Here is a 14,021-nt window from a genome sequence, read left to right on the forward strand (position 1 = left end):
TACAAGAATATACTGGCTACTAACGTCTCTGAAGGGTGGCTACATACAGTGGCTGCCAAGAAAAAGCTGAGGCCTCTGCATCCCATGCCACACTAACCCATGGGAAAAAATAATCTCACAAAGTTGCAGTGAAAACAAAGCTCCTCTGAATAGTGTTAGCTATGTATGAGCCAAAAAAGATGTGCATCATTAACCATTAGTCTTTCTATGGAAACCCCTGTCCTATGTAGAGCTATATATCATAATTAGTATCATGCACATTCTTCCTTCACAGCAGGAAATGGACTAAATATCAGAAGCTTTATTACTTAATTTAGGCAAGCAGGAGATATCACATATTTGGTCAACTTAATGTATCCTCTTAATATACATATACATCATACATCATCTGAAAGCTGATTAGGTCTACTTTAAGATGAGGTATGATATGATGCTGTCAAGTGATGCCATTACCATAGAAATGAGTATGAATAATGATACCATCAACATGTTAAAACGAGCACTTTGAAATATTTGCATTTGTTTCTGTTACTTTAATGATGCTATGTATTATTTCAAGACATATATTTGGATTTCTTTGTGATCTCAAAGCATCACAACAACATCCTAAAGGATGTTACCCTTAAAGGATAAAACCAAATCTAATAATAAATGTGTACAGGTATCAATGAAAGGTAATAGAGATGGTGATATTTCTAGTCAACATCGTTATCATCATCTTGTTCATCCTTATGGTCTCTGCTAAGAATGTGTGGCTTACCATGGTCTGCATTGCCTTGGCATGTGCCCAGCTCTGTGCAAGGAAGATGGTTCTGGCTACAGACACAGTTGACTGTGCAGCGACCCCTACTTGTAGAGATATAAGTAATGATTTCTATGAGCTCTGATGCCACTGGGCCCTTGAATAATACAGGAAGTAGTTCATCTTACATGTTTTTTCCATCCATGTTGCAGTGGTGATCCAATATTTGGTTTACCGGTGTGAGAAATCTTTGTTTGCCAAGATGCTTTTTTTTGACATGCTCTTCAAAACCGTCCTGACATGATGGGAGTTTGCCCAGTGACTTGTCCTTTCTTATGAGGCATAAAGAATTCAGGTCTCTGTTGGTCTCTTTTTTATTTCTTGCTTTGGTCATACAACACTGCTACCAATGCTGCCAGAAATGGCAGCTTGTCCATCACTCTCTTCCATTTTGGCAAGATCTCTAAAACAGGAAGCTCCCTTTGTTTTGACAACATTAAATACAGATTTTTCTCAGTACCAAATGGGGATGACACAGAGCCACACCCTATTAATGAATGTACAGTGGGAAGTATGTTGCAGAAGTGAGTGTGTCACAAATTGCATGCACAGGTATGAAGCAATATTTGTCAGTTGTGCTGGTAGTGGTGCTTGTTTTAATCCAATTAGCTGTGTGTTCCATTTTTGGAAGGTAGTGAACAACAAGGACCAAAACATGTGTATCAGGTTCCTTTGCCACAAAGAGACCCTGGCACATACAGCATGCAGAAGCATCCTTGTGTCTGCTTCCTCTTGAGTATTGTACAAGCCTTGGGCTTCTTCTGCACTCTACTGGTGATGGACTTTGCTACTTCACCATTGGAAAAGCCTCTAGTAAGAAGGAGTGTTTGTGTTGCGTGTGCTCCTACACACCGAGGAGTATTTTGAACCATATACTCATATAGGATTTTTACAAATGACTGCTTGTTGGATGCAATGGGTAGAAACTTTTTCCATGGAGATACAGTGCATCCATCAATCATCTCTTTCACCTGTAACTGGTGACTAGATGGCTACAATTCCTCTCCAGTGTGGACCTTGCTACTGTGAACCATGTGTTTGTCCTCTCCAGATTAGATTATTGCAGTGTTGTCTCTGTGAGGATATCCCTTGATCCTGTTCAGAAACTGAAGCTTGTGCCAATTGCAGCAGCCTGCTGCTGTGTGTTGTGTCTTTGCATGATCACATGAGACCAGTGCTCTGAGATCTACAATGAGTACCACTTGGCTTTCAGATGGCTTTGAAGTAGTGTGGTTTTGATCCATAAAGTCCTAAATGGCTTGGAATCTGCCTACCTGAGAGAGAGGGCTTCTCTCTTAGGGACATACTGCCACAATTCAGATCAGCTAAGATGCTCAAGATGGGGCTTGTTCTAAAGGATAGGGAGCTAGCTAGCAGGCATTCTCCTTGAAGGGCTCATTGTCTTGGGAATTTGTTTCCCTCCCCAAATGGGGCCAAAACAGACTGAAATTGCTGACCTTCGGAGCATGCAGTAAAGGCCACATCTCTATTCAGACTTTTGAGGAGAGTTTGTTGTCTTTTTGTGTGTTTAGGGGTTTGGAATATCTCTTTCCCAATATCTCTCTCCAAATATTTTCTTGCTTTAGGAATGCCCTATTGTCAATAAGACGTCTGAGGTTTAAATGTGATATGTGTAAAGTTTGACACACAATGCCTGTTGAAGTCCTGCAGTAACATCCAAGTATGCCCCCAGGACACTGCCCAACTATAAACATATTAAAAATATCAGTGTTGGAAATTAGACCCTTGCATCTCTTCTATAGTCAGTTTCTGTTATAAAAAAGGCTACATGAAATGAATACAAGTGTTGGTGAGCCATCGGTATTGAAAGTGCTTATGGTAGGCAGCATAGTTCAGTAGCTAGGGCATTAGAATAGGAATTAAGAAGCCTGGGTTGTATTCCATGTTCTGTCACAGATCTACTCTATGACCTTGGGCAAGTCATTTCACCTGTATGTGCCTTTGTGAAATGGTGATAAGTTGTATAGAGCTTTGTGATCTCTGGATAAAAAGTGCTCCGTAAAAGCTAAGTATTACTATTAAAATGAGTGCTATATTAAAAATTCATCTCTTTAGCTATTCAGTACAATAATTCTTCAATAAAGCATCTGGAATTTAACAATGAATAAATCATGTAGATTTAGTTTCATATCATATTTTATATTTTAAAAAAATTCACCATCCAACCAAAATCAGATTGTCGGCAGCAACAAAAGAATAAAGTACAGAAAGATAATTGAACAGTTCCAAGCACTTTATGATGACTACAAAGTAGGCGAGCAGTCATTCGTCTCATACAGTATCTCTCCTGCTGCTACTAAACACCTTGGTATGAAGCCTCAGGGTTTATTTGCACTACAGGAGACGTCTGTTACTTCAGACACACTGCTCTACAAACTGGTTATCATTTAAATAAAGTGGCAAAACATCTTTATATTTCTTGCTCTAACAAGATTGGCTTCAATAAAAAAGAAAGTAGTAGTATACTCTACTCTTCATTCTTGTTCATCATTGTCTCATTGTGCTATATGGTACATATCCAAGGCCTGGGCCTTGATCCTGGGAGCTCATTTGCATCCCATTGACTTCACTGGAACGTCAATTCAACGAGCACCTAAACATGTGCTTAAAGAAAAGCCGAACAGGGATGCACTTGTTTAAAAGTAAGCATGAGCCTTAAGTGCTTTGCTGAATCGTGGCCTGAATGTTGCGATTACCCACCACTTAAGATTGATCCGTATGTTGGTACATTAATAGAATCCAGTTTTGTTACCCCTTTCAGGAAAGAAAGACTGAACTCATTTAGGACCTGGTTCTGCAAGTTTTTATTCACATGCATTTTATAAAGCAGTGGTTCTAACTGTGAATTAAGGTTTGTAAAATTGGGCCCTTAGAAAGACTAGAGAATTACTCTCCAGAGAAATCAGCTGTAATAACTAATACAGCTTTAAAAATGACAACTAAGGGGTTAAAAGGGTTTCAATATTCTCTCTACATCTCCACGGACAAATTTAATATGTGGATGGAAATGTATTCAAGTCAAATGAGAAATCCAACTGGAGAAGTGGTTTACAAACTAAATATTTAATTGCAAGTGTGTTTTTTTTAAATAGTTGTTTATGTTTAAAAGCCATTACAGATTTCCATTAAATAAAAAAAGAGATAGCTGTCAAACAAGTGAAGTGACTGAATGTCCAAACTTCGGTTCTCTCAAAACTTAAATAATTAAAATATTAAATGTGTATGTATTTTAAATGCTAGTTAATAAACAGTTTAGTTATTTTATTTATTAGTGATTTTCAGAACTTTGTTTTATCTGTGTAAAAAAAAAAAAAAAGAAGAAGAATTGGAAAAAGTAGTTGTTCAGAAGGCAGCACAATAAACTCATCAGCAGAGCATCCAGTGTACTGGTAGGTCTTTGTGTCTGGCTATGGCTGATGTTTGGATACCTATGTTTCTGAGAAATAAATATAGTCAGTGTTAAGTATGACTGTGTGGTAGGCAGAAATATCTGGAAGTCCCATGCACTTAATAAGGAACATAGCTTCCTTCCATTCCCAGATAGAGAAAATATCCCCTTCCTGGTTCATCTGCAGCATGCTGCTTATGTTCTCTATAACTAAGTCACCATTCTGAACTCAAAATGGCTATCTAAATTTAAGAAATGAGTTTTTATCTCCTCAGGAATTAAAGGGGGGGAGTCTCCTAAAATGTCAAAGTATGGATTGAACCTTCAATAGGCGTAAGCTTTTTAGAGCAGGGGCTATGTTTTTATTCTGTGCTTGTACAATACCTAGCACAATATTGTCCTGTTCCATGATTAAGGTTCCTAGACACTATGGCAATAATAATAATAATAATTAATAATTAACAATAGACATGTTTTAAAATTAAGAATTGAATTTTTTAAATCAACTATATGAAACCTATGTGCAATTTGCATTCCAAGCCAGGGGAAACAAACTCACAGGGAAAGGCTCGAAACCCCACTGGATGAATAGCCACCTCAAAAAGGTTAGTAGGAGAAAGCAGACCGCCTACAGGGGATGGAAAAAAGGAGTGACCAGCAAAAGAAAGTAACATCTTGGAGCTTAGAACGCACAGGAATAAAGTGAGAATTGCTAAAAGTTGAGCTGAATTAGCTCTTGCCAAGGAAATTAAAATAAATAATGAATTTTTTATATAAAATAAAATAAATAAATAACTATAAATAAAAAGAGACTAAGGAGAGATGAGGTTGGATCACTATGCAGTGTGGATGGGAGGAGATTAAAGGTATTCTATGTGTGACCTAAAAACTAAATGAATACTTTGCCTTGGTTTTCAGTAAGGATGGTACTAAGGAACATGGGCATGAAGGCAGGATGGCTAACGGAAATGAGTATGGAAATGGAGATGATCACACCTGGGGTGGAAGAAAAATGCAAAGACCATTATGTACTTAAATTGGGGGGACCAGATAATTTCCATTGGGGACTACTGAATGAAATTGAAATTGCTATGTATGAAATTGCTAGTCTAGTAGCAAGGATTTTCAATATCTCTGTCTATTCTATACTGTATGACTGGAGAATAGCTAACATCATACTTCTACTTAAGAAAGGGGGAAAAAGTGATCTGGGGAATTATAGATCTATTAGTCTAATCTCAGTAGCATGCGAGACTTTGGAACAAATTGTGAAAGAAGGAAGAATTAAATTAATGGAGGTAAATGGGAAAAGGTATGTAATGCAACATGGGTTTACCAAAGGTAGATTGTACTAAACTAACCTGATTTCTTTCTTTGAGAAAATAATTGATATTTTAGATAAGGGGAATACAGTAGATCTAATATACTTGGACTTCAGAAAAACATTTGACACAATACTGCATGGGAAATAATCAGTTAAATTAGAGAAAGTGGGGATAAATACAAGAATTGTAAAGTGGATAAGAAACTGGCTGATAGAGAGAAGGCCATGATTTGTGAGGAAAATTGAACTATTGGACTGGTGGGAGGTAACTATTCCTCAGGGGTCAGTCTTGGAGTCAATCTTAGTCAATCTATTTATTAATGACCTTGGCAGAAAAAGTAGGAGCACGCCAATGAAATTTGCTGATGATACAAAGTTGGAGGAGGATCAGAATATTATACAGGAAGAACTGGATGAAACTGAAGAATGGAGTGACAGGAAAGGGATGAAATTCAATAGTACAGAGTGCAAGGTCTAATAAGGGTCTAATAAGAATTTCTGCTACGGGCTGGGGGCTCACTAGTTAGAAGCGACAGAGAAGGAGAGAGACCGGGGAGTATGGTTGATCACAGGATGATGATGAGTCAGTCAACAGTGTGATCCAGCTGCAAAAAAGGCAAATACAATCCCAGGATGTATACAAACCGCAACAAGTGCCGAGAAGAGCTAGTAGGATGGTCAGGGGAATGGAGTTCCTATCTTATGAGAGTAGACTGGAAGAGCTTGGCTTGTTCAGTCTAGCAAAAAGAAGGCTGAGAAAGGGATATGATTGCTCTCTATAAACACAAGGGAGGGTGAAGAGCTATTTAAGATAGAGGAGAATGTTGGCATAAGAGCAAATGGGTATAAAGTGGACCTGAATAAATTAAGGTTGGATATTAGAAGAAGGTTTCTAACCATCAGAGGAGAGAAGTTCTGGAACAGCCTCCCTGTAGGAGTTGTGGGGAAAAACAACTTCATTTGTTTTAAGAGACAACTGGACAAATTTATGAATAGGTTGCATCATAGAATCACAGAGAGTCTTAGAGAGTCTTGCTTGGGTACGTTTTAAGCCATGAGACACATCTTTGGGCATATCGCATAGCAAAGCCTCATAACCAAACACATGATATTGCAACCAACATATTGCTATAACAATAATGTTCAGTATGCCATGAGCATTCCAAAAACATCTTACATGACATACTTTGCATTAAACAATACACAGTTACACTAAAAGGGTGAAAATGAGTGATACACAATTACACCATAAGGGTGTAAATTGGGGTGCAGTGTGTCACAGGAGGGCGCTGGACAGGGTGGGCTGTTGCTCTGAAATGATACCAGGCATTTTCTCTCTCAGGTGTGTGGGTGGCTCAGGTTCTAACTGATCACCATATGTAGGGTCAGGAAGGAATTTTCCCCCAGGTGAGATTGGCATTGACCTTGGAGGAGGGCTCTGCTTCCTCTACAGCATACAGTTTGGGTCATTTGCTGTGATTATCTAGGTATATTTTACTTAATAAGTCCCCTGCCATTGCTCGGGCCTTGGGCATTGGTGCACCTTGGTCCTTCCTATTCTCTAGCTAAGCACATAATAGTCTAATCTTCTGTTATATTTTGGTCTAATTTTGTTGTCAATTTTATCATGTGGGTGCTGAATGATTTTGGTTGCCTGTGACATACAGGATGTCAGACTAGATCTCATGGTCCCTTCTGACCATAAATTATATCACTCTAAGATTTCCTTGGCCCCTTCTCAGGAGGCCAGAGGAAATAACATAATCAGTTCCTCCAATGGCCAGTCCTAAGAACATTGAAGGACCTTATGCTTTGCAGTACAGCAATCTGGTAAATAAAAGGTTAATTTTCTCATGCCCTGGGCTGGAATCCTTGTGAGTTGCTGTCTCTATTCATTAGAACATCCTGGGAAAGCGAGAGGGGATTCTATTCTGCCTATGTACATGACCTCAGGTGTGTCAACTGGATACAGTTTTCTCCTAAATATCTGTCATATACCATTGTAGTGTGGTGTTTCACATTTAACTTCAGAAATAGCTGAATTTCAGTGGTGAATTAATTATCCCTGCACATACCAGTCTGAATATCAGTTGAAGGGTCAGATTCTGATATTCTTATGCTGAGGAGCCCTTTATTCCTATCAGTGGTCCCATTCAGAGTGTATAGGGTATCAGATTCTGGCCCTAAGTTTGTAAGATATTTTGGAACCCTTTGGATGAAACACACTTGCCGTGAGGGGGACTCTACCATGCTCCTGGCCAAGACCCGTGAGAACAGTGACTTACCCCTGTACTCGGACCTCTACAGCCATCTGCCAGTTCGCCTGTCTTTTAGACGTCCTTTATGGTCATTTATGCTACCACAGGACATGATGGTGGAATCTGCTGGATGTAACGAGTGGTCAGCGATGACAGTCGTTAATCACTCTCTCATCAGCGACCCAACCTTCTGCCCATTAGGTTTAGATCTGCCAAGTTACCTGTGGTTATCCATGAACTGGTTCCAAAAAGAGGACAAGGTAATTGTGTGGCCAATCTTTTCAAATGGGGTTTCTCTAATGACCTGTGATGTAGATGTGATCAACTTCAGAGTATGTCGCATATCCTTGGCAAGTGCCTGCTGATTTACTTCAATGGCTGGCTACTGGCTCATCACCTGACTTATGACAATGCTATCAAATGGTTGGGCACACTGCACATATGCTGATGACTCTATAAATGCATTTATCATTATCAAAGAAGCGATTAGAGAGCAATAGTGAAAGAATAAACAATAAAGGAGATCACACATTAGTTGTGGGTATTTAAACCCTAGCTTTCCACTGAAATTTCATTAACCCCTAAATAATTGGCCTCTGGCTGGCCATCCTGTGTCAGCTATTCTCATCTAATGACAACTGTGATTCTTGTCATCTTTATGACATTTAGGTAGTACTGATCATGTCTCCCCTCAGTCTGTCTTACAGATTGAACATGCCAATTATCCTAACTTTCTCATAATATTCTCTTCCAAACTCTGTGCTCTTTTTGTTGCCTCTGAATTCTCCTCAATGGATCTATGACCAAAAATTGGGGATAAAGAAACAGTTCAGATAAAATAAACTTCAGTTGAAAACTATGCTTCAGAAGAGTTTCAGAAGGGAAGAATTTGGCCCTAAACTTCATTTTTATTTTTGGTGGTGCTTTTCTTATGCTACTGCCAAATTATAGTATGGGAAAAGTGGATCCCATTCTATAAGTGATACATATAAAATCATGTCTTGATACCTACAGCATTTTAAAAAAAAATCATATTCTCTGAAGCAGTTACTGATATTGGGGCCTGGATTCCAATTCCTCTCATGGGGAAAACAAAAAACAAAAAACAAATGATGATAGTGCAGTGGTCTTGTTAGGAATGAGACTTCATTTTATAAATCTTGCTGAATGCAGCATTCACACATTCCCACTGGCTAAGAGGCTCAGTTTTAAACATTTCTTCAAGCTTGCTCTCTTTGAAAACATATATAACAGATGAATTCAAGGTTGCTGTGAAGAGTGAGTCTATCAGATTAGAGGAAGAAAGATCCCAAATCAAGGCTTGGACACTTTGGGAAGTACATAATTGCCCAGATTCATTAACGAGATGATTTTCACTCACAGATAACAGTACACTCTTCAGACTCTAATCTCCGGGTTGTTTCTAAATTCAAGGTGATACGTGCAGTGGCAAAAATCATTTTCAAATTATCTACAGCTAGGTTTGTTAGACTAGAACATTGAAAATATTTGAATCCCATTTACCATAAAACTTTCACAAAAAGTTCAAGAATCTATAAGACTGGGCCTGATCATCCTCTCACTTCCACTGGTGTAACCCCATTATTTTCAATGGATTTATTACTGATTTCCAGTGGGAGGAGAATCAGGCTCTCTGAATGTTAACCTCCCCCATCTCCATCAAACTTTGTAAAATAGTTCTGAGAATGGGTAGTGTCTTTACCATGTTCCTTCAAAAAATACTGCACACACACTAGCCTAGGGTCCAAAACTTACATCCTGGAGTTTGATTTATTTAATTAAATAACTGCAAAACATAAGCTTTTCCAAACATAAGCTTTTCTTAGGGTTTCCCTTGCAGAACCTCTCTGTCCCAGGCCCTAGGCTTCTTCTCTCCAAAAATGTATTTCCAGCCCTCTTACATCCTGGTTGGAATTAATTTTTTCCCTCTCCTACCTCCAATTAGTCTGACACTAATTACACTGCAGTACTTACAATGCAGCCTCTTGCAGGGTCCCAGCAACTGAGCTCAAGATGACTCAACACAAGAACTCTGTGTTCCTAAGCAGTGTCTTAGAATCTGCTTCCATTGTAATGACAAGGAAAGATCTGAAGTGGATTTTTAAATATGTTAAAATTATATCATACATTAATATGATTAAATTTTACTCTTGCAGGAAATACAGTGTACAGTTTTTTCCTTTCCATTAATACAGTGTACAGATTCATCTTTCTTACTCTCCCAGGGGCGTGACATCAGGGATGAATTTGTCTCAGGTATTTTTAGCACATACCAAACATTCAGCCTAGATGGACAGTTATATTGCAATGCACATTAACAGGAACACATGATTGTTTTGGAAAGACAAATGAGAGGACTCAAAAGTCTACAGCACTAATAGTTTAGGGAAGTCTCATAATTGCACTTTCTGCAAAGCAATTAAGCTTGCAGTCAGATATAAAGGGGAACTACTTTTTGTGAAAACTCTCAAGCCCAAAAAATATATTTGTGAGTGAAAATATTAAAGTTCATTGTTATCGCTAACAACCTATTACTAGATAGAATGTCCAGAAAAACTACCCACGTAAATAATCACTATTTTCTAAGACTGCAGGGCTTTCTGTATGATATGAATTAATGAGTTTTGCATATGTACAGTGTGGAATACTGAACACCAACTGAATTTTCATGCAAGAAGCATCTATTATATTGTACAGTTTCAGCATATCACTGTTTAATTGTTCCTGCAGCACTGCTTAGCAAATATCGTTCTGCAATCCGCAACTGTGTGTGACATTTTAATTTTTAAAATAATTATAAATCAAAGGGAGATGTGATTAGTTTGCATTTATGAATTGGAAGTATGTTCTTTGAGATAGCAGCAGTGAATTGCCAGTTTGTACTTGACTTATTTACGGTGCAGGCAACAAGAGTTGGGAGGGTTAAAAGCCTTGTGACATTTTAAGGCCTCAAAAGGTCGGAGTATAATTATGTCTATGAAATGGTAAGGGCTATCAATCTGGCACTATCTAAGGAAGGGCATATTCATCAAGAACTTTTGAAGATGCATCTTGTGGTTCAGTTTTCTATGAAAAAAATAAGGGTAATTTTGAGGCTCATATTTGTTATATAGAGTAATAGAAATGCCTGGAATGTACTCTCACGTAGGGGAGAGGGAGATAGAATTGCAAAAATGCCTGGCTGTGTGAAGTTTGGAAGACTCCAGGACTGATTTCATTTGTACTGCCTTTAAACCAGTGTGACTCCACTGATGTCAGCAGAGTTACTTCACACCAGTGTAAGTGAATTGCCCTTTATATTGTTTCATAACTCACTGCTGGAATAGGCCAGCAGCAAATTACTATTCCCTAGAGGAAACTGTGCTCCAGAGGAGTGTCTGTGAGGCACAATACTTCCTGAGGTGGTGCAATTTATGCAACACCTCATACTTGAAGTTGTGCATAGAGATACATCTAGCTTTTGGATAGGATTGAATAGAACCAGTAACTGACTGGTAGGATTTATCACAGGCTATACATATGCTCCTGAACCTTTATGTGTTTGTTGTCTGTCAGCATTAGGGAAAAGGAAGTTTACTGGTACCAAAATTTGTAAAAGTGACTTTCCAAAGTCACATGTGAGACTATAAATAGGAACCATATCTTAAAACTGAATGTGTGGGTTTTCACACCCAAAAAGCTTGTCCAATCTGAGAAAAAGGAATATCCAGTCAGTGAACAGAAATAACAGCATGTGATTTATCTGACCAACTCTGATCAAAGAAGAAAAAGATCAAGAACAAAAAGTGTTGAATAAACTGAAATATAGCCACTGATATACCTATATAGTCCTATAATATATACAGGTATATTCCTATATACCTGTATAGTTATATACATATATACCCATACCACTGGTGCCGGAATTGGGGGACCTGGGGGTCATGGCCCCATCATGTCTTAAATAAAGAAATAAAAGTGCAGAATTCACATGCCCTGCAGTTTTTTTTAGTAGAAGAATTGATTCTGCTGGGGAGGCGTTGCAATTACACCTTTCACCCACCAGGAGCTGTTATGGCACCAGAAGAAAGGGCAGCTGCCTCACTGCTGGAACAGACAGTGGTGGAAAAGCAGGGGCACTTTAGTCTTGGTCCTCCCCCCACTTCTACAAAGGTTCCAGTGCCCTTGACCAACACTACAGCTGAGAGCGAGCGTCCCTGCTGGGGTAGCCAGACTCATACTAGATTCACTTGAGCTACTGCACTAAACATAACAGTGAGGATGTTGAGTCTCTGGTGTAGGCTCCGGCTAGCCAAACGAGCTCAGACCCATGGGAGTGGATGGACTTGCTACCTGAACCACAATGTCCACATGGCTGTTTGAGCTAGCGTGAGTCTGTCTACCTGAGTGGTGAAGCTTGTTCCCAACTGCAGTGTACACATTGGCTAAATGCCTGATCCAAAGTTCACTGAAGTAAATAGGAATCTTTCTCTTGTTTTCAGTGGGCACTGGATCAAATTAAATGAACAAGATATGAATTGTGAATAATTTTACCAGCCCCAATAACTGAAGTGGGGATTTAGTGCCCTTATCTTATTAAACAGATCCTCCTTGATAGTGGAACACTGAAGAATTTCACAAAAAGACATAGGTGTGTAACTTTTTCCATGGGTGGTCCAGCCTGGGTCAACTCGAAGTAGGGAGTGCAGAATTCAAACAGAAGGGAAGACTGAAGTTTGATGTGTTGCCTTTGTAATAAATACTTTTCAAGAGGAGAAAAGGATAGACACTTAAGTATTTATAAATGGAAACTTAATATTTTTAAAGGATTAAAAGTTGATGTTATGAGCATGGTACAGAAACACATAATATATGTTATAGATGGCTGTAAGCACATCACTCAAAGGTGTTACAGAAGGTTGTAAGCAGCCTTTTGGACTGTCTATAACAATTGATTGACCATTTATTAAAACATCTATTAATTTATTATTAGCCCTTTATGGACTACACATCAATGAAACCTTAATATAAAGTGTGACCAAAAGATAAAGATCTACATGAGTAAAAGGAAATCATGTTACTACCTAACCATCTACAAGGTATACAAGAAGAGGTAAGTCATGTTGAAGGATTTCTTTGGTAATGCATCCAGCATGAGTGCCAGCTTGACAAACCTGCTGTAGGAAGGTTCATCTAACTTGTACAATACCCTTCAGACACATTTCTATATTTTTTCATTCATGTGAAGTTTGTTTGATAGATTATGTGTGATTGTGCCAGCTCTAATTTTCTGGTTCAGGCTCCTTTTCAAGAAGTGCTCATCTTATTTGCATGCCACATATAAATCATATGTACAAGCCAAACAACCCAGGTGATGGATATTGATTTGATATGAATTATTTGGAAGAGTTAAACCCTGTGCTATTGCTATGTGAAGAAAATAAGTAAGCCAAGCCCATGAGTGGAGTTAATCATAGTGCTAGTCAATTTGTTCACAGAAGATGATATTCACTTTTCTGTTTGTGTAATGTTATGAAATGATTGTAACTTTTACAAATGTATTTATTATTAATTAGTCACCAAATAGTTTATGCAAATAAACTGAAGTCTATGAGTAGTTTGGAAACTATTCGCTCTTCATTATTTGTGATATGTGGTTCATCACCCAACTAATTTCGGATCCAATTCTCCCTTGGGCTAAATCTGTATAGCTCTATTGAAGTTAACGGAGTTACACCAGTTTACACCAACAGAAGTTTTGGTATTCTCTCTGCTTATTATTATTTACTTATTTGTATTACTGTAGCACCTACGAGCCCTATCATGGACCAGAATGCCACTGAGCTAGGCATTCTACAAACACAGAACAAAAAGATGGTCCCTGCTCCAAGAGGCTTACAATCTAAGTATGAGACACTATACAACAGAAGGATACAGCAGACCAGTGTAGAAGAACGAAGGAGCAATGAAACAATATTGGGTGGCATGATAGGCAGTGGTCTCTGCACACTCACAATCTAATAGTTGTCACAACTCATGACTGAAACTTTTTAAACTATAAATAATTAAATTAAATAATGTAAATAACTAAATTTGTGAATTTAATTAAATGAAAAATTTAATATAAATAATTCAAATGAAAATAATGAATACAAACAAAACTACATTAAAATGCACTAGGGAACCTTTTAATGCGCACCAGCAGGGTCTCACAGACCAATTAATGTG

The sequence above is a fragment of the Emydura macquarii genome, unplaced genomic scaffold (assembly GCF_026122565.2).
Source record: "Emydura macquarii macquarii isolate MOO-44397 ecotype Brisbane River unplaced genomic scaffold, CSIRO-AGI_Emac_v2 contig_75, whole genome shotgun sequence".
NCBI lineage: Eukaryota > Metazoa > Chordata > Testudines > Chelidae > Emydura > Emydura macquarii.